The sequence below is a fragment of the Amia ocellicauda genome, chromosome 2 (genome assembly GCF_036373705.1).
Source record: "Amia ocellicauda isolate fAmiCal2 chromosome 2, fAmiCal2.hap1, whole genome shotgun sequence".
NCBI lineage: Eukaryota > Metazoa > Chordata > Actinopteri > Amiiformes > Amiidae > Amia > Amia ocellicauda.
Window position 1 is genome coordinate 60,940,812 of NC_089851.1, and position 20,626 is coordinate 60,961,437.

The window sequence follows — 20,626 nt, forward strand, 5'->3', positions numbered from 1 at the left end:
CGGCATCTGTCCAGTTGGCTTTCCGGTTCATTACGTGCTCTGATGGCTTTACGATAAGCCTATCTTGCAATCAGATGCTTGCCTTGCCGTCCATCCATCCATCTATCTATCTATCTATCTATCTATGACTCTCGATATCTAACTCTCTTGCTTGCTATCGCTCCCCCAATGGTCAGTAGCATAGTAGCATAACAGCAGATCACGGACCACTGTCAATCAGGTGCTTGCCTTGCCGTCCATCCATCCATGTATCTATCTATCTATCTATCTATGACTCTCGATATCTAACTCTCTTGCTTGCTATCGCTCCCCCAATGGTCACGTATGTTGCATTCAACGACAAAGAAAATCGTGTGCTGGAAATGATTTCTGGCAACTGTGAAGGAACTGCACGACTGCAGCAACCGCAACACCTCCGTCTGTCTCTGTGGCGCAATCGGTCAGCGCGTTCGGCTGTTAACCGAAAGGATGGTGGTTCGAATCGACCCAGGGACGGCCCACTTTTCCCCCCGCCCCTTGTTATTGTTTCTACTTCTGGCGGTCAGTTTGCCAGACTGCGGCTACAGTAACCTTAAGCTGCTTGCTGCGGACGGCCATCTTGCAAAAATGTATCGAGGGTTTAGAAACTTCCTTTCCATTGCCTAGGCCAACATAAACCAAGGCACTGCTGGGAGTCGAACCCAGGGTTTGCTATTTACAAGACAGGCGCTTTGACCAACTAAGCCACGGTGTCAGGACTCTCCCACTCCCCAGTACCTTCACCCAGGCGTAAGGAACAAAACAAAACAAAACAAAACAAAACAAAACAAAACAAAACAAAACAAAACAAAACAAAACAAAACAAAACAAAACAAAACAAAACAAAACAAAACAAAACAAAACAAAACAAAACAAAATCTGGATGCAGGCTGCAACAAAGGAAGCACACAGAGGTGAAAACGTAAGGTTGACGGGAGCAACAAGCTCCCTGTTGCGACTGTCCAGGGGCGGCAATGGGAATTGGACGTTGGCCGTTAGGTGCGCGTAGCGCGTGTCCTTTGGGTTCTGGTTCTTCTTTACAAACCGGCATCTGTCCAGTTGGCTTTCCGGTTCATTACGTCCTCTGATGGCTTTACGATAAGCCTATCTTGCAATCAGATGCTTGCCTTGCCGTCCATCCATCCATCTATCTATCTATCTATCTATGACTCTCGATATCTAACTCTCTTGCTTGCTATCGCTCCCCCAATGGTCAGTAGCATAGTAGCATAACAGCAGATCACGGACCACTGTCAATCAGGTGCTTGCCTTGCCGTCCATCCATCCATGTATCTATCTATCTATCTATCTATGACTCTCGATATCTAACTCTCTTGCTTGCTATCGCTCCCCCAATGGTCACGTATGTTGCATTCAACGACAAAGAAAATCGTGTGCTGGAAATGATTTCTGGCAACTGTGAAGGAACTGCACGACTGCAGCAACCGCAACACCTCCGTCTGTCTCTGTGGCGCAATCGGTCAGCGCGTTCGGCTGTTAACCGAAAGGATGGTGGTTCGAATCGACCCAGGGACGGCCCACTTTTCCCCCCGCCCCTTGTTATTGTTTCTACTTCTGGCGGTCAGTTTGCCAGACTGCGGCTACAGTAACCTTAAGCTGCTTGCTGCGGACGGCCATCTTGCAAAAATGTATCGAGGGTTTAGAAACTTCCTTTCCATTGCCTAGGCCAACATAAACCAAGGCACTGCTGGGAGTCGAACCCAGGGTTTGCTATTTACAAGACAGGCGCTTTGACCAACTAAGCCACGGTGTCAGGACTCTCCCACTCCCCAGTACCTTCACCCAGGCGTAAGGAACAAAACAAAACAAAACAAAACAAAACAAAACAAAACAAAACAAAACAAAACAAAACAAAACAAAACAAAACAAAACAAAACAAAACAAAACAAAACAAAACAAAACAAAATCTGGATGCAGGCTGCAACAAAGGAAGCACACAGAGGTGAAAACGTAAGGTTGACGGGAGCAACAAGCTCCCTGTTGCGACTGTCCAGGGGCGGCAATGGGAATTGGACGTTGGCCGTTAGGTGCGCGTAGCGCGTGTCCTTTGGGTTCTGGTTCTTCTTTACAAACCGGCATCTGTCCAGTTGGCTTTCCGGTTCATTACGTCCTCTGATGGCTTTACGATAAGCCTATCTTGCAATCAGATGCTTGCCTTGCCGTCCATCCATCTATCTATCTATCTATCTATGACTCTCGATATCTAACTCTCTTGCTTGCTATCGCTCCCCCAATGGTCAGTAGCATAGTAGCATAACAGCAGATCACGGACCACTGTCAATCAGGTGCTTGCCTTGCCGTCCATCCATCCATGTATCTATCTATCTATCTATCTATGACTCTCGATATCTAACTCTCTTGCTTGCTATCGCTCCCCCAATGGTCACGTATGTTGCATTCAACGACAAAGAAAATCGTGTGCTGGAAATGATTTCTGGCAACTGTGAAGGAACTGCACGACTGCAGCAACCGCAACACCTCCGTCTGTCTCTGTGGCGCAATCGGTCAGCGCGTTCGGCTGTTAACCGAAAGGATGGTGGTTCGAATCGACCCAGGGACGGCCCACTTTTCCCCCCGCCCCTTGTTATTGTTTCTACTTCTGGCGGTCAGTTTGCCAGACTGCGGCTACAGTAACCTTAAGCTGCTTGCTGCGGACGGCCATCTTGCAAAAATGTATCGAGGGTTTAGAAACTTCCTTTCCATTGCCTAGGCCAACATAAACCAAGGCACTGCTGGGAGTCGAACCCAGGGTTTGCTATTTACAAGACAGGCGCTTTGACCAACTAAGCCACGGTGTCAGGACTCTCCCACTCCCCAGTACCTTCACCCAGGCGTAAGGAACAAAACAAAACAAAACAAAACAAAACAAAACAAAACAAAACAAAACAAAACAAAACAAAACAAAACAAAACAAAACAAAACAAAACAAAACAAAACAAAATCTGGATGCAGGCTGCAACAAAGGAAGCACACAGAGGTGAAAACGTAAGGTTGACGGGAGCAACAAGCTCCCTGTTGCGACTGTCCAGGGGCGGCAATGGGAATTGGACGTTGGCCGTTAGGTGCGCGTAGCGCGTGTCCTTTGGGTTCTGGTTCTTCTTTACAAACCGGCATCTGTCCAGTTGGCTTTCCGGTTCATTACGTCCTCTGATGGCTTTACGATAAGCCTATCTTGCAATCAGATGCTTGCCTTGCCGTCCATCCATCCATCTATCTATCTATCTATCTATGACTCTCGATATCTAACTCTCTTGCTTGCTATCGCTCCCCCAATGGTCAGTAGCATAGTAGCATAACAGCAGATCACGGACCACTGTCAATCAGGTGCTTGCCTTGCCGTCCATCCATCCATCCATCTATCTATCTATCTATCTATGACTCTCGATATCTAACTCTCTTGCTTGCTATCGCTCCCCCAATGGTCACGTATGTTGCATTCAACGACAAAGAAAATCGTGTGCTGGAAATGATTTCTGGCAACTGTGAAGGAACTGCACGACTGCAGCAACCGCAACACCTCCGTCTGTCTCTGTGGCGCAATCGGTCAGCGCGTTCGGCTGTTAACCGAAAGGATGGTGGTTCGAATCCACCCAGGGACGGCCCACTTTTCCCCCCGCCCCTTGTTATTGTTTCTACTTCAGGCGGTCAGTTTGCCAGACTGCGGCTACAGTAACCTTAAGCTGCTTGCTGCGGACGGCCATCTTGCAAAAATGTATCGAGGGTTTAGAAACTTCCTTTCCATTGCCTAGGCCAACATAAACCAAGGCACTGCTGGGAGTCGAACCCAGGGTTTGCTATTTACAAGACAGGCGCTTTGACCAACTAAGCCACGGTGTCAGGACTCTCCCACTCCCCAGTACCTTCACCCAGGCGTAAGGAACAAAACAAAACAAAACAAAACAAAACAAAACAAAACAAAACAAAACAAAACAAAACAAAACAAAACAAAACAAAACAAAACAAAACAAAACAAAACAAAATCTGGATGCAGGCTGCAACAAAGGAAGCACACAGAGGTGAAAACGTAAGGTTGACGGGAGCAACAAGCTCCCTGTTGCGACTGTCCAGGGGCGGCAATGGGAATTGGACGTTGGCCGTTAGGTGCGCGTAGCGCGTGTCCTTTGGGTTCTGGTTCTTCTTTACAAACCGGCATCTGTCCAGTTGGCTTTCCGGTTCATTACGTGCTCTGATGGCTTTACGATAAGCCTATCTTGCAATCAGATGCTTGCCTTGCCGTCCATCCATCCATCTATCTATCTATCTATCTATCTATGACTCTCGATATCTAACTCTCTTGCTTGCTATCGCTCCCCCAATGGTCAGTAGCATAGTAGCATAACAGCAGATCACGGACCACTGTCAATCAGGTGCTTGCCTTGCCGTCCATCCATCCATGTATCTATCTATCTATCTATCTATGACTCTCGATATCTAACTCTCTTGCTTGCTATCGCTCCCCCAATGGTCACGTATGTTGCATTCAACGACAAAGAAAATCGTGTGCTGGAAATGATTTCTGGCAACTGTGAAGGAACTGCACGACTGCAGCAACCGCAACACCTCCGTCTGTCTCTGTGGCGCAATCGGTCAGCGCGTTCGGCTGTTAACCGAAAGGATGGTGGTTCGAATCGACCCAGGGACGGCCCACTTTTCCCCCCGCCCCTTGTTATTGTTTCTACTTCTGGCGGTCAGTTTGCCAGACTGCGGCTACAGTAACCTTAAGCTGCTTGCTGCGGACGGCCATCTTGCAAAAATGTATCGAGGGTTTAGAAACTTCCTTTCCATTGCCTAGGCCAACATAAACCAAGGCACTGCTGGGAGTCGAACCCAGGGTTTGCTATTTACAAGACAGGCGCTTTGACCAACTAAGCCACGGTGTCAGGACTCTCCCACTCCCCAGTACCTTCACCCAGGCGTAAGGAACAAAACAAAACAAAACAAAACAAAACAAAACAAAACAAAACAAAACAAAACAAAACAAAACAAAACAAAACAAAACAAAACAAAACAAAACAAAACAAAACAAAACAAAACAAAATCTGGATGCAGGCTGCAACAAAGGAAGCACACAGAGGTGAAAACGTAAGGTTGACGGGAGCAACAAGCTCCCTGTTGCGACTGTCCAGGGGCGGCAATGGGAATTGGACGTTGGCCGTTAGGTGCGCGTAGCGCGTGTCCTTTGGGTTCTGGTTCTTCTTTACAAACCGGCATCTGTCCAGTTGGCTTTCCGGTTCATTACGTCCTCTGATGGCTTTACGATAAGCCTATCTTGCAATCAGATGCTTGCCTTGCCGTCCATCCATCCATCTATCTATCTATCTATCTATCTATGACTCTCGATATCTAACTCTCTTGCTTGCTATCGCTCCCCCAATGGTCAGTAGCATAGTAGCATAACAGCAGATCACGGACCACTGTCAATCAGGTGCTTGCCTTGCCGTCCATCCATCCATGTATCTATCTATCTATCTATCTATGACTCTCGATATCTAACTCTCTTGCTTGCTATCGCTCCCCCAATGGTCACGTATGTTGCATTCAACGACAAAGAAAATCGTGTGCTGGAAATGATTTCTGGCAACTGTGAAGGAACTGCACGACTGCAGCAACCGCAACACCTCCGTCTGTCTCTGTGGCGCAATCGGTCAGCGCGTTCGGCTGTTAACCGAAAGGATGGTGGTTCGAATCCACCCAGGGACGGCCCACTTTTCCCCCCGCCCCTTGTTATTGTTTCTACTTCTGGCGGTCAGTTTGCCAGACTGCGGCTACAGTAACCTTAAGCTGCTTGCTGCGGACGGCCATCTTGCAAAAATGTATCGAGGGTTTAGAAACTTCCTTTCCATTGCCTAGGCCAACATAAACCAAGGCACTGCTGGGAGTCGAACCCAGGGTTTGCTATTTACAAGACAGGCGCTTTGACCAACTAAGCCACGGTGTCAGGACTCTCCCACTCCCCAGTACCTTCACCCAGGCGTAAGGAACAAAACAAAACAAAACAAAACAAAACAAAACAAAACAAAACAAAACAAAACAAAACAAAACAAAACAAAACAAAACAAAACAAAACAAAACAAAACAAAACAAAACAAAATCTGGATGCAGGCTGCAACAAAGGAAGCACACAGAGGTGAAAACGTAAGGTTGACGGGAGCAACAAGCTCCCTGTTGCGACTGTCCAGGGGCGGCAATGGGAATTGGACGTTGGCCGTTAGGTGCGCGTAGCGCGTGTCCTTTGGGTTCTGGTTCTTCTTTACAAACCGGCATCTGTCCAGTTGGCTTTCCGGTTCATTACGTCCTCTGATGGCTTTACGATAAGCCTATCTTGCAATCAGATGCTTGCCTTGCCGTCCATCCATCCATCTATCTATCTATCTATGACTCTCGATATCTAACTCTCTTGCTTGCTATCGCTCCCCCAATGGTCAGTAGCATAGTAGCATAACAGCAGATCACGGACCACTGTCAATCAGGTGCTTGCCTTGCCGTCCATCCATCCATCCATCTATCTATCTATCTATCTATGACTCTCGATATCTAACTCTCTTGCTTGCTATCGCTCCCCCAATGGTCACGTATGTTGCATTCAACGACAAAGAAAATCGTGTGCTGGAAATGATTTCTGGCAACTGTGAAGGAACTGCACGACTGCAGCAACCGCAACACCTCCGTCTGTCTCTGTGGCGCAATCGGTCAGCGCGTTCGGCTGTTAACCGAAAGGATGGTGGTTCGAATCCACCCAGGGACGGCCCACTTTTCCCCCCGCCCCTTGTTATTGTTTCTACTTCTGGCGGTCAGTTTGCCAGACTGCGGCTACAGTAACCTTAAGCTGCTTGCTGCGGACGGCCATCTTGCAAAAATGTATCGAGGGTTTAGAAACTTCCTTTCCATTGCCTAGGCCAACATAAACCAAGGCACTGCTGGGAGTCGAACCCAGGGTTTGCTATTTACAAGACAGGCGCTTTGACCAACTAAGCCACGGTGTCAGGACTCTCCCACTCCCCAGTACCTTCACCCAGGCGTAAGGAACAAAACAAAACAAAACAAAACAAAACAAAACAAAACAAAACAAAACAAAACAAAACAAAACAAAATCTGGATGCAGGCTGCAACAAAGGAAGCACACAGAGGTGAAAACGTAAGGTTGACGGGAGCAACAAGCTCCCTGTTGCGACTGTCCAGGGGCGGCAATGGGAATTGGACGTTGGCCGTTAGGTGCGCGTAGCGCGTGTCCTTTGGGTTCTGGTTCTTCTTTACAAACCGGCATCTGTCCAGTTGGCTTTCCGGTTCATTACGTCCTCTGATGGCTTTACGATAAGCCTATCTTGCAATCAGATGCTTGCCTTGCCGTCCATCCATCCATCTATCTATCTATCTATCTATCTATGACTCTCGATATCTAACTCTCTTGCTTGCTATCGCTCCCCCAATGGTCAGTAGCATAGTAGCATAACAGCAGATCACGGACCACTGTCAATCAGGTGCTTGCCTTGCCGTCCATCCATCCATGTATCTATCTATCTATCTATCTATGACTCTCGATATCTAACTCTCTTGCTTGCTATCGCTCCCCCAATGGTCACGTATGTTGCATTCAACGACAAAGAAAATCGTGTGCTGGAAATGATTTCTGGCAACTGTGAAGGAACTGCACGACTGCAGCAACCGCAACACCTCCGTCTGTCTCTGTGGCGCAATCGGTCAGCGCGTTCGGCTGTTAACCGAAAGGATGGTGGTTCGAATCCACCCAGGGACGGCCCACTTTTCCCCCCGCCCCTTGTTATTGTTTCTACTTCTGGCGGTCAGTTTGCCAGACTGCGGCTACAGTAACCTTAAGCTGCTTGCTGCGGACGGCCATCTTGCAAAAATGTATCGAGGGTTTAGAAACTTCCTTTCCATTGCCTAGGCCAACATAAACCAAGGCACTGCTGGGAGTCGAACCCAGGGTTTGCTATTTACAAGACAGGCGCTTTGACCAACTAAGCCACGGTGTCAGGACTCTCCCACTCCCCAGTACCTTCACCCAGGCGTAAGGAACAAAACAAAACAAAACAAAACAAAACAAAACAAAACAAAACAAAACAAAACAAAACAAAACAAAACAAAACAAAACAAAACAAAACAAAACAAAACAAAATCTGGATGCAGGCTGCAACAAAGGAAGCACACAGAGGTGAAAACGTAAGGTTGACGGGAGCAACAAGCTCCCTGTTGCGACTGTCCAGGGGCGGCAATGGGAATTGGACGTTGGCCGTTAGGTGCGCGTAGCGCGTGTCCTTTGGGTTCTGGTTCTTCTTTACAAACCGGCATCTGTCCAGTTGGCTTTCCGGTTCATTACGTCCTCTGATGGCTTTACGATAAGCCTATCTTGCAATCAGATGCTTGCCTTGCCGTCCATCCATCCATCTATCTATCTATCTATCTATGACTCTCGATATCTAACTCTCTTGCTTGCTATCGCTCCCCCAATGGTCAGTAGCATAGTAGCATAACAGCAGATCACGGACCACTGTCAATCAGGTGCTTGCCTTGCCGTCCATCCATCCATCCATCTATCTATCTATCTATCTATGACTCTCGATATCTAACTCTCTTGCTTGCTATCGCTCCCCCAATGGTCACGTATGTTGCATTCAACGACAAAGAAAATCGTGTGCTGGAAATGATTTCTGGCAACTGTGAAGGAACTGCACGACTGCTGCAACCGCAACACCTCCGTCTGTCTCTGTGGCGCAATCGGTCAGCGCGTTCGGCTGTTAACCGAAAGGATGGTGGTTCGAATCCACCCAGGGACGGCCCACTTTTCCCCCCGCCCCTTGTTATTGTTTCTACTTCTGGCGGTCAGTTTGCCAGACTGCGGCTACAGTAACCTTAAGCTGCTTGCTGCGGACGGCCATCTTGCAAAAATGTATCGAGGGTTTAGAAACTTCCTTTCCATTGCCTAGGCCAACATAAACCAAGGCACTGCTGGGAGTCGAACCCAGGGTTTGCTATTTACAAGACAGGCGCTTTGACCAACTAAGCCACGGTGTCAGGACTCTCCCACTCCCCAGTACCTTCACCCAGGCGTAAGGAACAAAACAAAACAAAACAAAACAAAACAAAACAAAACAAAACAAAACAAAACAAAACAAAACAAAACAAAACAAAACAAAACAAAATCTGGATGCAGGCTGCAACAAAGGAAGCACACAGAGGTGAAAACGTAAGGTTGACGGGAGCAACAAGCTCCCTGTTGCGACTGTCCAGGGGCGGCAATGGGAATTGGACGTTGGCCGTTAGGTGCGCGTAGCGCGTGTCCTTTGGGTTCTGGTTCTTCTTTACAAACCGGCATCTGTCCAGTTGGCTTTCCGGTTCATTACGTCCTCTGATGGCTTTACGATAAGCCTATCTTGCAATCAGATGCTTGCCTTGCCGTCCATCCATCCATCTATCTATCTATCTATCTATGACTCTCGATATCTAACTCTCTTGCTTGCTATCGCTCCCCCAATGGTCAGTAGCATAGTAGCATAACAGCAGATCACGGACCACTGTCAATCAGGTGCTTGCCTTGCCGTCCATCCATCCATCCATCTATCTATCTATCTATGACTCTCGATATCTAACTCTCTTGCTTGCTATCGCTCCCCCAATGGTCACGTATGTTGCATTCAACGACAAAGAAAATCGTGTGCTGGAAATGATTTCTGGCAACTGTGAAGGAACTGCACGACTGCTGCAACCGCAACACCTCCGTCTGTCTCTGTGGCGCAATCGGTCAGCGCGTTCGGCTGTTAACCGAAAGGATGGTGGTTCGAATCCACCCAGGGACGGCCCACTTTTCCCCCCGCCCCTTGTTATTGTTTCTACTTCTGGCGGTCAGTTTGCCAGACTGCGGCTACAGTAACCTTAAGCTGCTTGCTGCGGACGGCCATCTTGCAAAAATGTATCGAGGGTTTAGAAACTTCCTTTCCATTGCCTAGGCCAACATAAACCAAGGCACTGCTGGGAGTCGAACCCAGGGTTTGCTATTTACAAGACAGGCGCTTTGACCAACTAAGCCACGGTGTCAGGACTCTCCCACTCCCCAGTACCTTCACCCAGGCGTAAGGAACAAAACAAAACAAAACAAAACAAAACAAAACAAAACAAAACAAAACAAAACAAAACAAAACAAAACAAAACAAAACAAAACAAAACAAAACAAAATCTGGATGCAGGCTGCAACAAAGGAAGCACACAGAGGTGAAAACGTAAGGTTGACGGGAGCAACAAGCTCCCTGTTGCGACTGTCCAGGGGCGGCAATGGGAATTGGACGTTGGCCGTTAGGTGCGCGTAGCGCGTGTCCTTTGGGTTCTGGTTCTTCTTTACAAACCGGCATCTGTCCAGTTGGCTTTCCGGTTCATTACGTCCTCTGATGGCTTTACGATAAGCCTATCTTGCAATCAGATGCTTGCCTTGCCGTCCATCCATCCATCTATCTATCTATCTATCTATCTATGACTCTCGATATCTAACTCTCTTGCTTGCTATCGCTCCCCCAATGGTCAGTAGCATAGTAGCATAACAGCAGATCACGGACCACTGTCAATCAGGTGCTTGCCTTGCCGTCCATCCATCCATCCATCTATCTATCTATCTATCTATGACTCTCGATATCTAACTCTCTTGCTTGCTATCGCTCCCCCAATGGTCACGTATGTTGCATTCAACGACAAAGAAAATCGTGTGCTGGAAATGATTTCTGGCAACTGTGAAGGAACTGCACGACTGCAGCAACCGCAACACCTCCGTCTGTCTCTGTGGCGCAATCGGTCAGCGCGTTCGGCTGTTAACCGAAAGGATGGTGGTTCGAATCCACCCAGGGACGGCCCACTTTTCCCCCCGCCCCTTGTTATTGTTTCTACTTCTGGCGGTCAGTTTGCCAGACTGCGGCTACAGTAACCTTAAGCTGCTTGCTGCGGACGGCCATCTTGCAAAAATGTATCGAGGGTTTAGAAACTTCCTTTCCATTGCCTAGGCCAACATAAACCAAGGCACTGCTGGGAGTCGAACCCAGGGTTTGCTATTTACAAGACAGGCGCTTTGACCAACTAAGCCACGGTGTCAGGACTCTCCCACTCCCCAGTACCTTCACCCAGGCGTAAGGAACAAAACAAAACAAAACAAAACAAAACAAAACAAAACAAAACAAAACAAAACAAAACAAAACAAAACAAAATCTGGATGCAGGCTGCAACAAAGGAAGCACACAGAGGTGAAAACGTAAGGTTGACGGGAGCAACAAGCTCCCTGTTGCGACTGTCCAGGGGCGGCAATGGGAATTGGACGTTGGCCGTTAGGTGCGCGTAGCGCGTGTCCTTTGGGTTCTGGTTCTTCTTTACAAACCGGCATCTGTCCAGTTGGCTTTCCGGTTCATTACGTCCTCTGATGGCTTTACGATAAGCCTATCTTGCAATCAGATGCTTGCCTTGCCGTCCATCCATCCATCTATCTATCTATCTATCTATGACTCTCGATATCTAACTCTCTTGCTTGCTATCGCTCCCCCAATGGTCAGTAGCATAGTAGCATAACAGCAGATCACGGACCACTGTCAATCAGGTGCTTGCCTTGCCGTCCATCCATCCATCCATCTATCTATCTATCTATCTATGACTCTCGATATCTAACTCTCTTGCTTGCTATCGCTCCCCCAATGGTCACGTATGTTGCATTCAACGACAAAGAAAATCGTGTGCTGGAAATGATTTCTGGCAACTGTGAAGGAACTGCACGACTGCAGCAACCACAACACCTCCGTCTGTCTCTGTGGCGCAATCGGTCAGCGCGTTCGGCTGTTAACCGAAAGGATGGTGGTTCGAATCCACCCAGGGACGGCCCACTTTTCCCCCCGCCCCTTGTTATTGTTTCTACTTCTGGCGGTCAGTTTGCCAGACTGCGGCTACAGTAACCTTAAGCTGCTTGCTGCGGACGGCCATCTTGCAAAAATGTATCGAGGGTTTAGAAACTTCCTTTCCATTGCCTAGGCCAACATAAACCAAGGCACTGCTGGGAGTCGAACCCAGGGTTTGCTATTTACAAGACAGGCGCTTTGACCAACTAAGCCACGGTGTCAGGACTCTCCCACTCCCCAGTACCTTCACCCAGGCGTAAGGAACAAAACAAAACAAAACAAAACAAAACAAAACAAAACAAAACAAAACAAAACAAAACAAAACAAAACAAAACAAAACAAAACAAAACAAAACAAAACAAAATCTGGATGCAGGCTGCAACAAAGGAAGCACACAGAGGTGAAAACGTAAGGTTGACGGGAGCAACAAGCTCCCTGTTGCGACTGTCCAGGGGCGGCAATGGGAATTGGACGTTGGCCGTTAGGTGCGCGTAGCGCGTGTCCTTTGGGTTCTGGTTCTTCTTTACAAACCGGCATCTGTCCAGTTGGCTTTCCGGTTCATTACGTCCTCTGATGGCTTTACGATAAGCCTATCTTGCAATCAGATGCTTGCCTTGCCGTCCATCCATCCATCTATCTATCTATCTATCTATCTATGACTCTCGATATCTAACTCTCTTGCTTGCTATCGCTCCCCCAATGGTCAGTAGCATAGTAGCATAACAGCAGATCACGGACCACTGTCAATCAGGTGCTTGCCTTGCCGTCCATCCATCCATCCATCTTTCTATCTATCTATCTATGACTCTCGATATCTAACTCGCTTGCTTGCTATCGCTCCCCCAATGGTCAGTAGCATAGTAGCATAACAGCAGATCACGGACCACTGTCAATCAGGTGCTTGCCTTGCCGTCCATCCATCCATCCATCTATCTATCTATCTATCTATGACTCTCGATATCTAACTCTCTTGCTTGCTATCGCTCCCCCAATGGTCAGTAGCATAGTAGCATAACAGCAGATCACGGACCACTGTCAATCAGGTGCTTGCCTTGCCGTCCATCCATCCATCCATCTATCTATCTATCTATCTATGACTCTCGATATCTAACTCTCTTGCTTGCTATCGCTCCCCCAATGGTCACGTATGTTGCATTCAACGACAAAGAAAATCGTGTGCTGGAAATGATTTCTGGCAACTGTGAAGGAACTGCACGACTGCAGCAACCGCAACACCTCCGTCTGTCTCTGTGGCGCAATCGGTCAGCGCGTTCGGCTGTTAACCGAAAGGATGGTGGTTCGAATCCACCCAGGGACGGCCCACTTTTCCCCCCGCCCCTTGTTATTGTTTCTACTTCTGGCGGTCAGTTTGCCAGACTGCGGCTACAGTAACCTTAAGCTGCTTGCTGCGGACGGCCATCTTGCAAAAATGTATCGAGGGTTTAGAAACTTCCTTTCCATTGCCTAGGCCAACATAAACCAAGGCACTGCTGGGAGTCGAACCCAGGGTTTGCTATTTACAAGACAGGCGCTTTGACCAACTAAGCCACGGTGTCAGGACTCTCCCACTCCCCAGTACCTTCACCCAGGCGTAAGGAACAAAACAAAACAAAACAAAACAAAACAAAACAAAACAAAACAAAACAAAACAAAACAAAACAAAACAAAACAAAACAAAACAAAACAAAACAAAACAAAACAAAACAAAACAAAATCTGGATGCAGGCTGCAACAAAGGAAGCACACAGAGGTGAAAACGTAAGGTTGACGGGAGCAACAAGCTCCCTGTTGCGACTGTCCAGGGGCGGCAATGGGAATTGGACGTTGGCCGTTAGGTGCGCGTAGCGCGTGTCCTTTGGGTTCTGGTTCTTCTTTACAAACCGGCATCTGTCCAGTTGGCTTTCCGGTTCATTACGTCCTCTGATGGCTTTACGATAAGCCTATCTTGCAATCAGATGCTTGCCTTGCCGTCCATCCATCCATCTATCTATCTATCTATCTATCTATGACTCTCGATATCTAACTCTCTTGCTTGCTATCGCTCCCCCAATGGTCAGTAGCATAGTAGCATAACAGCAGATCACGGACCACTGTCAATCAGGTGCTTGCCTTGCCGTCCATCCATCCATCCATCTTTCTATCTATCTATCTATGACTCTCGATATCTAACTCGCTTGCTTGCTATCGCTCCCCCAATGGTCAGTAGCATAGTAGCATAACAGCAGATCACGGACCACTGTCAATCAGGTGCTTGCCTTGCCGTCCATCCATCCATCCATCTATCTATCTATCTATCTATCTATGACTCTCGATATCTAACTCTCTTGCTTGCTATCGCTCCCCCAATGGTCAGTAGCATAGTAGCATAACAGCAGATCACGGACCACTGTCAATCAGGTGCTTGCCTTGCCGTCCATCCATCCATCCATCTATCTATCTATCTATCTATGACTCTCGATATCTAACTCTCTTGCTTGCTATCGCTCCCCCAATGGTCAGTAGCATAGTAGCATAACAGCAGATCACGGACCACTGTCAATCAGGTGCTTGCCTTGCTGTCCATCCATCCATCCATCTATCTATCTATCTATCTATGACTCTCGATATCTAACTCTCTTGCTTGCTATCGCTCCCCCAATGGTCACGTATGTTGCATTCAACGACAAAGAAAATCGTGTGCTGGAAATGATTTCTGGCAACTGTGAAGGAACTGCACGACTGCAGCAACCGCAACACCTCCGTCTGTCTCTGTGGCGCAATCGGTCAGCGCGTTCGGCTGTTAACCGAAAGGATGGTGGTTCGAATCCACCCAGGGACGGCCCACTTTTCCCCCCGCCCCTTGTTATTGTTTCTACTTCTGGCGGTCAGTTTGCCAGACTGCGGCTACAGTAACCTTAAGCTGCTTGCTGCGGACGGCCATCTTGCAAAAATGTATCGAGGGTTTAGAAACTTCCTTTCCATTGCCTAGGCCAACATAAACCAAGGCACTGCTGGGAGTCGAACCCAGGGTTTGCTATTTACAAGACAGGCGCTTTGACCAACTAAGCCACGGTGTCAGGACTCTCCCACTCCCCAGTACCTTCACCCAGGCGTAAGGAACAAAACAAAACAAAACAAAACAAAACAAAACAAAACAAAACAAAACAAAACAAAACAAAACAAAACAAAACAAAACAAAACAAAACAAAACAAAATCTGGATGCAGGCTGCAACAAAGGAAGCACACAGAGGTGAAAACGTAAGGTTGACGGGAGCAACAAGCTCCCTGTTGCGACTGTCCAGGGGCGGCAATGGGAATTGGACGTTGGCCGTTAGGTGCGCGTAGCGCGTGTCCTTTGGGTTCTGGTTCTTCTTTACAAACCGGCATCTGTCCAGTTGGCTTTCCGGTTCATTACGTCCTCTGATGGCTTTACGATAAGCCTATCTTGCAATCAGATGCTTGCCTTGCCGTCCATCCATCCATCTATCTATCTATCTATCTATCTATGACTCTCGATATCTAACTCTCTTGCTTGCTATCGCTCCCCCAATGGTCAGTAGCATAGTAGCATAACAGCAGATCACGGACCACTGTCAATCAGGTGCTTGCCTTGCCGTCCATCCATCCATCCATCTTTCTATCTATCTATCTATGACTCTCGATATCTAACTCGCTTGCTTGCTATCGCTCCCCCAATGGTCAGTAGCATAGTAGCATAACAGCAGATCACGGACCACTGTCAATCAGGTGCTTGCCTTGCCGTCCATCCATCCATCCATCTATCTATCTATCTATCTATGACTCTCGATATCTAACTCTCTTGCTTGCTATCGCTCCCCCAATGGTCAGTAGCATAGTAGCATAACAGCAGATCACGGACCACTGTCAATCAGGTGCTTGCCTTGCCGTCCATCCATCCATCCATCTATCTATCTATCTATCTATGACTCTCGATATCTAACTCTCTTGCTTGCTATCGCTCCCCCAATGGTCAGTAGCATAGTAGCATAACAGCAGATCACGGACCACTGTCAATCAGGTGCTTGCCTTGCCGTCCATCCATCCATCCATCTATCTATCTATCTATCTATGACTCTCGATATCTAACTCTCTTGCTTGCTATCGCTCCCCCAATGGTCACGTATGTTGCATTCAACGACAAAGAAAATCGTGTGCTGGAAATGATTTCTGGCAACTGTGAAGGAACTGCACGACTGCAGCAACCGCAACACCTCCGTCTGTCTCTGTGGCGCAATCGGTCAGCGCGTTCGGCTGTTAACCGAAAGGATGGTGGTTCGAATCCACCCAGGGACGGCCCACTTTTCCCCCCGCCCCTTGTTATTGTTTCTACTTCTGGCGGTCAGTTTGCCAGACTGCGGCTACAGTAACCTTAAGCTGCTTGCTGCGGACGGCCATCTTGCAAAAATGTATCGAGGGTTTAGAAACTTCCTTTCCATTGCCTAGGCCAACATAAACCAAGGCACTGCTGGGAGTCGAACCCAGGGTTTGCTATTTACAAGACAGGCGCTTTGACCAACTAAGCCACGGTGTCAGGACTCTCCCACTCCCCAGTACCTTCACCCAGGCGTAAGGAACAAAACAAAACAAAACAAAACAAAACAAAACAAAACAAAATCTGGATGCAGGCTGCAACAAAGGAAGCACACAGAGGTGAAAACGTAAGGTTGACGGGAGCAACAAGCTCCCTGTTGCGACTGTCCAGGGGCGGCAATGGGAATTGGACGTTGGCCGTTAGGTGCGCGTAGCGCGTGTCCTTTGGGTTCTGGTTCTTCTTTACAAACCGGCATCTGTCCAGTTGGCTTTCCGGTTCATTACGTCCTCTGATGGCTTTACGATAAGCCTATCTTGCAATCAGATGCTTGCCTTGCCGTCCATCCATCCATCTATCTATCTATCTATCTATCTATGACTCTCGATATCTAACTCTCTTGCTTGCTATCGCTCCCCCAATGGTCAGTAGCATAGTAGCATAACAGCAGATCACGGACCACTGTCAATCAGGTGCTTGCCTTGCCGTCCATCCATCCATCCATCTATCTATCTATCTATCTATGACTCTCGATATCTAACTCTCTTGCTTGCTATCGCTCCCCCAATGGTCACGTATGTTGCATTCAACGACAAAGAAAATCGTGTGCTGGAAATGATTTCTGGCAACTGTGAAGGAACTGCACGACTGCAGCAACCGCAACACCTCCGTCTGTCTCTGTGGCGCAATCGGTCAGCGCGTTCGGCTGTTAACCGAAAGGATGGTGGTTCGAATCCACCCAGGGACGGCCCACTTTTCCCCCCGCCCCTTGTTATTGTTTCTACTTCTGGCGGTCAGTTTGCCAGACTGCGGCTACAGTAACCTTAAGCTGCTTGCTGCGGACGGCCATCTTGCAAAAATGTATCGAGGGTTTAGAAACTTCCTTTCCATTGCCTAGGCCAACATAAACCAAGGCACTGCTGGGAGTCGAACCCAGGGTTTGCTATTTACAAGACAGGCGCTTTGACCAACTAAGCCACGGTGTCAGGACTCTCCCACTCCCCAGTACCTTCACCCAGGCGTAAGGAACAAAACAAAACAAAACAAAACAAAACAAAACAAAACAAAACAAAACAAAACAAAACAAAACAAAACAAAACAAAACAAAACAAAATCTGGATGCAGGCTGCAACAAAGGAAGCACACAGAGGTGAAAACGTAAGGTTGACGGGAGCAACAAGCTCCCTGTTGCGACTGTCCAGGGGCGGCAATGGGAATTGGACGTTGGCCGTTAGGTGCGCGTAGCGCGTGTCCTTTGGGTTCTGGTTCTTCTTTACAAACCGGCATCTGTCCAGTTGGCTTTCCGGTTCATTACGTCCTCTGATGGCTTTACGATAAGCCTATCTTGCAATCAGATGCTTGCCTTGCCGTCCATCCATCCATCTATCTATCTATCTATCTATCTATGACTCTCGATATCTAACTCTCTTGCTTGCTATCGCTCCCCCAATGGTCAGTAGCATAGTAGCATAACAGCAGATCACGGACCACTGTCAATCAGGTGCTTGCCTTGCCGTCCATCCATCCATCCATCTATCTATCTATCTATCTATGACTCTCGATATCTAACTCTCTTGCTTGCTATCGCTCCCCCAATGGTCAGTAGCATAGTAGCATAACAGCAGATCACGGACCACTGTCAATCAGGTGCTTGCCTTGCCGTCCATCCATCCATCCATCTATCTATCTATCTATCTATGACTCTCGATATCTAACTCTCTTGCTTGCTATCGCTCCCCCAATGGTCACGTATGTTGCATTCAACGACAAAGAAAATCGTGTGCTGGAAATGATTTCTGGCAACTGTGAAGGAACTGCACGACTGCAGCAACCGCAACACCTCCGTCTGTCTCTGTGGCGCAATCGGTCAGCGCGTTCGGCTGTTAACCGAAAGGATGGTGGTTCGAATCCACCCAGGGACGGCCCACTTTTCCCCCCGCCCCTTGTTATTGTTTCTACTTCTGGCGGTCAGTTTGCCAGACTGCGGCTACAGTAACCTTAAGCTGCTTGCTGCGGACGGCCATCTTGCAAAAATGTATCGAGGGTTTAGAAACTTCCTTTCCATTGCCTAGGCCAACATAAACCAAGGCACTGCTGGGAGTCGAACCCAGGGTTTGCTATTTACAAGACAGGCGCTTTGACCAACTAAGCCACGGTGTCAGGACTCTCCCACTCCCCAGTACCTTCACCCAGGCGTAAGGAACAAAACAAAACAAAACAAAACAAAACAAAACAAAACAAAACAAAACAAAACAAAACAAAACAAAACAAAACAAAACAAAATCTGGATGCAGGCTGCAACAAAGGAAGCACACAGAGGTGAAAACGTAAGGTTGACGGGAGCAACAAGCTCCCTGTTGCGACTGTCCAGGGGCGGCAATGGGAATTGGACGTTGGCCGTTAGGTGCGCGTAGCGCGTGTCCTTTGGGTTCTGGTTCTTCTTTACAAACCGGCATCTGTCCAGTTGGCTTTCCGGTTCATTACGTCCTCTGATGGCTTTACGATAAGCCTATCTTGCAATCAGATGCTTGCCTTGCCGTCCATCCATCCATCTATCTATCTATCTATCTATCTATGACTCTCGATATCTAACTCTCTTGCTTGCTATCGCTCCCCCAATGGTCAGTAGCATAGTAGCATAACAGCAGATCACGGACCACTGTCAATCAGGTGCTTGCCTTGCCGTCCATCCATCCATCCATCTTTCTATCTATCTATCTATGACTCTCGATATCTAACTCGCTTGCTTGCTATCGCTCCCCCAATGGTCAGTAGCATAGTAGCATAACAGCAGATCACGGACCACTGTCAATCAGGTGCTTGCCTTGCCGTCCATCCATCCATCCATCTATCTATCTATCTATCTATGACTCTCGATATCTAACTCTCTTGCTTGCTATCGCTCCCCCAATGGTCAGTAGCATAGTAGCATAACAGCAGATCACGGACCACTGTCAATCAGGTGCTTGCCTTGCCGTCCATCCATCCATCCATCTATCTATCTATCTATCTATGACTCTCGATATCTAACTCTCTTGCTTGCTATCGCTCCCCCAATGGTCAGTAGCATAGTAGCATAACAGCAGATCACGGACCACTGTCAATCAGGTGCTTGCCTTGCCGTCCATCCATCCATCCATCTATCTATCTATCTATCTATGACTCTCGATATCTAACTCTCTTGCTTGCTATCGCTCCCCCAATGGTCACGTATGTTGCATTCAACGACAAAGAAAATCGTGTGCTGGAAATGATTTCTGGCAACTGTGAAGGAACTGCACGACTGCAGCAACCGCAACACCTCCGTCTGTCTCTGTGGCGCAATCGGTCAGCGCGTTCGGCTGTTAACCGAAAGGATGGTGGTTCGAATCCACCCAGGGACGGCCCACTTTTCCCCCCGCCCCTTGTTATTGTTTCTACTTCTGGCGGTCAGTTTGCCAGACTGCGGCTACAGTAACCTTAAGCTGCTTGCTGCGGACGGCCATCTTGCAAAAATGTATCGAGGGTTTAGAAACTTCCTTTCCATTGCCTAGGCCAACATAAACCAAGGCACTGCTGGGAGTCGAACCCAGGGTTTGCTATTTACAAGACAGGCGCTTTGACCAACTAAGCCACGGTGTCAGGACTCTCCCACTCCCCAGTACCTTCACCCAGGCGTAAGGAACAAAACAAAACAAAACAAAACAAAACAAAACAAAACAAAATCTGGATGCAGGCTGCAACAAAGGAAGCACACAGAGGTGAAAACGTAAGGTTGACGGGAGCAACAAGCTCCCTGTTGCGACTGTCCAGGGGCGGCAATGGGAATTGGACGTTGGCCGTTAGGTGCGCGTAGCGCGTGTCCTTTGGGTTCTGGTTCTTCTTTACAAACCGGCATCTGTCCAGTTGGCTTTCCGGTTCATTACGTCCTCTGATGGCTTTACGATAAGCCTATCTTGCAATCAGATGCTTGCCTTGCCGTCCATCCATCCATCTATCTATCTATCTATCTATCTATGACTCTCGATATCTAACTCTCTTGCTTGCTATCGCTCCCCCAATGGTCAGTAGCATAGTAGCATAACAGCAGATCACGGACCACTGTCAATCAGGTGCTTGCCTTGCCGTCCATCCATCCATCCATCTATCTATCTATCTATCTATGACTCTCGATATCTAACTCTCTTGCTTGCTATCGCTCCC

The 20,626-nt window shown here is 48.0% G+C and overlaps 18 non-coding genes across 18 annotated transcripts; all 18 read left to right on the forward strand.

Annotated features, from left to right (window-relative positions):
* Positions 1 to 421: 421 nt before the first annotated feature.
* On the forward strand, positions 422 to 495 carry trnan-guu (transfer RNA asparagine (anticodon GUU)). Its single transcript has one exon. It is a non-coding gene; the product is annotated as a tRNA-Asn (tRNA).
* Positions 496 to 1,480: 985 nt separating this feature from the next.
* On the forward strand, positions 1,481 to 1,554 carry trnan-guu (transfer RNA asparagine (anticodon GUU)). The gene has a single exon. It is a non-coding gene; the product is annotated as a tRNA-Asn (tRNA).
* Positions 1,555 to 2,525: 971 nt separating this feature from the next.
* trnan-guu (transfer RNA asparagine (anticodon GUU)) lies at positions 2,526 to 2,599 on the forward strand. The gene has a single exon. It is a non-coding gene; the product is annotated as a tRNA-Asn (tRNA).
* A 965-nt stretch (positions 2,600 to 3,564) lies between these two features.
* trnan-guu (transfer RNA asparagine (anticodon GUU)) lies at positions 3,565 to 3,638 on the forward strand. The gene has a single exon. It is a non-coding gene; the product is annotated as a tRNA-Asn (tRNA).
* Positions 3,639 to 4,607: 969 nt separating this feature from the next.
* trnan-guu (transfer RNA asparagine (anticodon GUU)) lies at positions 4,608 to 4,681 on the forward strand. Its single transcript has one exon. It is a non-coding gene; the product is annotated as a tRNA-Asn (tRNA).
* Positions 4,682 to 5,665: 984 nt separating this feature from the next.
* On the forward strand, positions 5,666 to 5,739 carry trnan-guu (transfer RNA asparagine (anticodon GUU)). The gene has a single exon. It is a non-coding gene; the product is annotated as a tRNA-Asn (tRNA).
* Positions 5,740 to 6,710: 971 nt separating this feature from the next.
* Positions 6,711 to 6,784, forward strand: trnan-guu (transfer RNA asparagine (anticodon GUU)). Its single transcript has one exon. It is a non-coding gene; the product is annotated as a tRNA-Asn (tRNA).
* A 934-nt stretch (positions 6,785 to 7,718) lies between these two features.
* trnan-guu (transfer RNA asparagine (anticodon GUU)) lies at positions 7,719 to 7,792 on the forward strand. Its single transcript has one exon. It is a non-coding gene; the product is annotated as a tRNA-Asn (tRNA).
* Positions 7,793 to 8,757: 965 nt separating this feature from the next.
* Positions 8,758 to 8,831, forward strand: trnan-guu (transfer RNA asparagine (anticodon GUU)). The gene has a single exon. It is a non-coding gene; the product is annotated as a tRNA-Asn (tRNA).
* Positions 8,832 to 9,777: 946 nt separating this feature from the next.
* On the forward strand, positions 9,778 to 9,851 carry trnan-guu (transfer RNA asparagine (anticodon GUU)). The gene has a single exon. It is a non-coding gene; the product is annotated as a tRNA-Asn (tRNA).
* A 964-nt stretch (positions 9,852 to 10,815) lies between these two features.
* On the forward strand, positions 10,816 to 10,889 carry trnan-guu (transfer RNA asparagine (anticodon GUU)). The gene has a single exon. It is a non-coding gene; the product is annotated as a tRNA-Asn (tRNA).
* A 935-nt stretch (positions 10,890 to 11,824) lies between these two features.
* Positions 11,825 to 11,898, forward strand: trnan-guu (transfer RNA asparagine (anticodon GUU)). The gene has a single exon. It is a non-coding gene; the product is annotated as a tRNA-Asn (tRNA).
* A 1,261-nt stretch (positions 11,899 to 13,159) lies between these two features.
* trnan-guu (transfer RNA asparagine (anticodon GUU)) lies at positions 13,160 to 13,233 on the forward strand. The gene has a single exon. It is a non-coding gene; the product is annotated as a tRNA-Asn (tRNA).
* Positions 13,234 to 14,659: 1,426 nt separating this feature from the next.
* trnan-guu (transfer RNA asparagine (anticodon GUU)) lies at positions 14,660 to 14,733 on the forward strand. The gene has a single exon. It is a non-coding gene; the product is annotated as a tRNA-Asn (tRNA).
* Positions 14,734 to 16,135: 1,402 nt separating this feature from the next.
* Positions 16,136 to 16,209, forward strand: trnan-guu (transfer RNA asparagine (anticodon GUU)). The gene has a single exon. It is a non-coding gene; the product is annotated as a tRNA-Asn (tRNA).
* Positions 16,210 to 17,118: 909 nt separating this feature from the next.
* On the forward strand, positions 17,119 to 17,192 carry trnan-guu (transfer RNA asparagine (anticodon GUU)). Its single transcript has one exon. It is a non-coding gene; the product is annotated as a tRNA-Asn (tRNA).
* A 1,100-nt stretch (positions 17,193 to 18,292) lies between these two features.
* trnan-guu (transfer RNA asparagine (anticodon GUU)) lies at positions 18,293 to 18,366 on the forward strand. The gene has a single exon. It is a non-coding gene; the product is annotated as a tRNA-Asn (tRNA).
* A 1,387-nt stretch (positions 18,367 to 19,753) lies between these two features.
* On the forward strand, positions 19,754 to 19,827 carry trnan-guu (transfer RNA asparagine (anticodon GUU)). Its single transcript has one exon. It is a non-coding gene; the product is annotated as a tRNA-Asn (tRNA).
* The last annotated feature ends 799 nt before the right edge of the window (positions 19,828 to 20,626 follow it).